The 5000-nt window shown below is 41.8% G+C and overlaps 1 protein-coding gene and 1 long non-coding RNA gene across 3 annotated transcripts in view; one reads left to right on the top strand and one right to left on the bottom strand.

Moving 5' to 3' along the window:
• The window catches only part of LOC308080286, a 408660-nt gene that overhangs the window by 95410 nt on the left and 308250 nt on the right, over positions 1-5000 (top strand). The window lies entirely within an intron of this gene.
• Positions 1-5000, bottom strand: part of LOC308080262 (sodium/potassium-transporting ATPase subunit alpha-1) — a 50786-nt gene that overhangs the window by 45192 nt on the left and 594 nt on the right. The gene's annotated exons all lie outside the window — the stretch shown is intronic.

A 5000-nucleotide genomic window follows, 5' to 3' on the forward strand; every position in this document is an offset into this window, starting at 1 on the left:
CACATTCTCCCTCTCGTCCCATTTCCCACGTGGACCGACCGCTGAGAGGAACACTTCCTGTTCCACAATGTTACACTGAGGGGTTTTGTGCAGGGGGGAGGAGGGGGGGGCGGGGGGTAACAAGAGAATAGCCCGTTGATTTCTACAGCGCTCCTAAGTTAACCCATTCAATCCGGGAACGCATCTGTGTCATTTTAGATGTCTTTGGGCTATTCAGAAATAGCAGATATACAAGCTCATATTTTTTTTTTTTTACATTTTTGCAAATCTTTGAATATATATATATATATACAATTTATTTTTTTTGTAAAGCAATGATTTTTCACTCAAATCTCAAACAAACAATTTAAAAAAAATTATAATATCAAACTTTTTTCATGTCAAGGACCCCCAAAATGATATGTATTTGGTGGCGGACCCCCATCTCAAACTCCGTTGTTCCAGGGACCCCCCAGAAGCAAAGATTTGAGTTAAAAATTTTCAAAGATTTGCACAACTTTTCACGATTTTCCAAAAATAGCAGATCTACAAGCTCGTAGCGTGGCACTCGGTGCCACGATTTGAGCTTGTAGATCTGCTATTTCTGAATAGCCAAAGTATAAAATAATGGTTGAAGTGGTTAACCAGATGCGTTCCCGGTTTTGACGGGTTAATCAGCCTTCTGTAGTCAAACAGGGGTCAGGGTTTCTACTCACGGGGCGACTGTAGCATCCTGTGAGAGGCAGAGTGGAAAACACTGGGCTTCCATTATTCACTTTGGAGCGCCGTTCTTAAGTGCACATAATAACCCCCCTCTCTCCTTTCCTCACATCTATACCTCATCTCCTATCTCCTTTCCTCACATCTACCCTCATCTCCTCTCACTAGGGTTGGGATTCGGAGGAACCAGATCCAACACTGGAACCAGCTTTTATCTCTACACTGTCAGAGGCTGGAGTGTGGACTTCACGTCTGCTATACTATTAAAATACCGGTGGTTCTCAAGCTTTAAAATTCCAAAAGGACCACCATAACTCTGAGAGTGTACAAATGGAACCAAATGGACCCGTTTACGGCTCCATTTGGTTCCATGTGTACACTCTCGGAGTTACAGACCCTTTAATGGTCCATTTGAAACCCCCTATAAGAATGGTTAAACCTCCTCTCCTCACATTTAAACTCTCCTCCTCCTCCTCCTCTCTCTAAGTAGACGGGCGGTGGCGATGCGGCAACCGGTGCCTACCCTACCGTTTAGTGTCGGAACCCCCCCCCCCTTCATGTCTCAAGGCCCCACCCCCTAACCATCTCTCTCTTCACTCGCTTTCCAACCATCACCCACTCTTACCTCTCTCTTTCAATCTCTCGCTCTCCATCTCTCTCTCTCTCTATCTGCTCACTCTATCTGCTCACTCTATTGTTTTGCATATTTCTTGTGTCCGTGTCAGTGTCAGGTTTGGGAATGATGATGAACCACTTTCGAACCTGCCGTCCGTTTTGGGCATTTCATTAAGAGGCAGAAATCGTTTAAAACTTTGCAAAAAGTGACTGTGAGCTTGCAGATACCTGACATGTACAGTATGTAGGCATGTAACGATTTATCCCAAATCGATTAAAATCGATTCAAACAGCAGGAGAGAAAAAATAAGAAATTACAGGATCTTTGTAAGAGAATTATATTTAAAAAAGTTTACAATAATTTACTACTGTATTGAAAAGATGATAAGAGAAAACACAGTAATATAAAAAGAACATTTTAAAAAATACTGGATTTGTGTGAGAGAAATAATAAAAACAAAAGATTTTTCGGTCATTTGTCTGGAAACTGATTTTGTGTTTTAAAAATCGTGAAAAATCGTATCATGAACCTAGTATCGGGATTTAGAATCGTTGAGTGAGTTGAGTGAATGGCTACATGCCTAGTATGCAAGTCACCACACACACACACACACATACACGGTCCCGTCACTGTTCCACACCCACTGATTAACATGCCCTCTGTCTCCACCGCCGTTGTCTGTCATGTATCCATCCATTACAATCACTATTAGGGCGTTTAGCAGACGCTCTCTATCCAGAGCCACCTACAATAAGCAAGGTAATCACAGGCATGGAATGCAGTGAGACAAGTGTGTATTGAGTGGCTCAGGAGACTATGGGATCCATCCCAGGTAAACGACCAAGAACCTGAGATCACATCAGAATGAAGTGTGTAGCAACGCACCACCACAACAACAACAACAACAACACAGGAGATAAGACAGCAGAGAGAGAGAGAGAGAGAGAGACAGGCGGAGAACAGGAGATGGGGGCTGGGCTCACCACATATGGAAGAGGAGAGAGAGAGAGAGAGTGGGGGGGAGTGAGTGAGAGACTGAGGTTGAGGAAGCAAAATGAGACTGAATGAGCAATTCTCTCCCTCTCTCCATCCGTCCATCCCTCGCTCCCAGGGTGTGCGCTGCATGCATGCAGGGTGTGGCCCCCGCCCCCCAGTTAACCCATTCAATCCGGGAACACATCTGTGTCATTTTAGATTTGAGCTGTAACCACAATTATTAGCTATTAGCTTGTAGATCTGCTATTTTTGAAAAATCTTTGAACATTTGTGCACATCTTTGAATACATCTATTTATTTTTTTTACATCTATATATACATCTATTTTTAACTAAGATCTTGGCTACTTTTTTATTTTTACTTTAAAGATTTGCACAAACACGATTTCCCCCCAAAATTGCAGATCTACAAGTTCATAGCGCAGCACTCGGTGCCGTGCTATGAGCTTGTAGATCTGCTATTCTGATCTGCCAAAGAAATCTTAAAATGACACGGATGATGCGTTTCCGGATTGAACGGGTTAAATAATATTATGACACTCGCACACAATTCCAATCCTTACACACATTATCTCCAGTTATCTGGGAATGATCTGATAAGATAACTGCCATCTGGGCAGGGATGGGATGGCAGCCCTGTTCTTCTGACATGCCAGGCTTTCAATAATTAAGTCAAATTATTATTTTCCATGAACATTTTTCAAATGCCGGCGGTGGGTGAAAATAAATCACATGAATGGAATATTTTTGGGGGCGAGAGAGAGAGAGAAAGTCAAACATGAAAGATTTAGTTAATTAAGCGCTTAATTAAGAACTCCTGCAAAGCCGTGGGATCTCACGCAGGTTTTTCTCTGCAGGGATTCAGTGCATGTATGGTGTGTTAATATGCATGGTGTGTGTGTGTGGGGAAGAGGGGGTGTCGATCAATAAACAAACCTCCAAATCCACCTCAGTTTTTAAAATCCCCATTCTAAAGTAGAATTACCAACAAACAAAAAAACTATAAGAAATGCAAGATCAACAGTCCGCTCTTCTCCAGCCTGTGAGTATTATTAAACCTCTAAAATAGCCTGGAAATGGTTACAATGTGTGCTTTTTATTCTATTCTTGCAAGAAGAGGAAAGGCACACACACACACACACACACACACACACACACACACACACACACACACACACACACACACACACACACACACACACACACACACACACACACACACACACACACACACACACACACACACACACACACACACACACCATCAGAGCAACAATGTTGCCAAAGACAAGCCCTTAAACGAAGCGATCGAAGTCTTTCTTTGCCTGCGAGTCAAAGAGAGCGGTTCCGGGTCCTCATTTTGGACCCAAAGTCTTTGGTCCAAAAGGAGGATCCAGAACCGCTTTGAGTTGGAGGAACACAGATCATTCATAGCCATTGTTGCCAGATGTTGTGAGAGAAACAAGCAACCAGGTCTTGGAAAACAAGCGACTACATATGGGCCACTATTGAGCATTTTAAACATAATACATCGGGCATCGGCTATTTTGAAAATAGCAGGTCTACAACACGTTGTGAGCTTGTAGATCTGCCAACGTGGCAGCACTGTTCACACTAGCTCAGGGGTCCTCAACGTTTTCAGGCCAAGGACCCCCTAGCTGAGAGAGGGATGAAGCAGGGACCCCCTCTATATTGTATAAAATTGTGTTTCAGATGAAAGGTTTTTTCTTACTTAGTCCTATTTTTCCCCCTCTACACCTATAGCCTCTTTGCCAAAAATAGCAGATCTACAAGCTCTCAACGCCTCGCAGCGCGAGGCGTTGAGAGCTTGTAGATCTGCTATTTTCGGCTAATGTTCCCCTCAGAAAAGGAATTTTAAGGTTCAAGTGGTTAATGTAAAAAAAAACTAAATCCTATCACACAAAGATTTGGCGGACCCCCTATAGTAGCTCTGAGGACCCCTGTTGAAGACCTCTGAACTAGCTGAAACGGATCTCCAAAAGAGACTCGTGGGAGGCTGGTGTGAAAGCATCTGGACTCTGTTATGTAACACCATACAACATGTTGAGGCTGTCTGCTACCATCTAGCCTTTCATTAATATATCATCAGATCTGATGGAGTCTGACTTTTACTTTCATAGATAAGATATGCAGTGGTGTAAAGTAATTAAGTAGGCCTACATTTACTCAAGTAAGAGTTTTTTGTTTTGTTTTACTGGAGTATTTCCAATTTCCAATACTTGTACTTCTACTCCACTGCTTCTCAGGGGCAAATATTGCACTTTTTACTCCACTACAATTATTCGAAAACTTTAGTTACTTTGTACATTTTGATTATTATTGCAAAACACACTTTAACCACTACATTTTGGCCATTTGAAAATAGCCGATCAACAAGCTCACAATGCATCGCGATGCCACGCATTGTGAGCTTGTAGATCTGCTATTTTCAAAAAAGATCTTTATACATTTCATACATTTGCAAACTTGTGAAATGGGACATTCTGCACAAGGAGTACTTTTACTTTTGGTACTTCAGGTACATTTTGATACCAATACTTTTGTACTTTTGAATTTTGAATTCTGGACTTTCACTTTTTTTTTTTTTTTACATTTTTACATAACAGTATTGATACTTTTACTTAAGTAAAAACATGTGAGTAATCTTTCCACCACTGAAGATATGCAAA

The sequence above is a fragment of the Gymnoscopelus braueri genome, assembly GCF_963280865.1.
Source record: "Gymnoscopelus braueri genome assembly, chromosome: 24".
Taxonomy (NCBI): Eukaryota; Metazoa; Chordata; class Actinopteri; order Myctophiformes; family Myctophidae; genus Gymnoscopelus; species Gymnoscopelus braueri.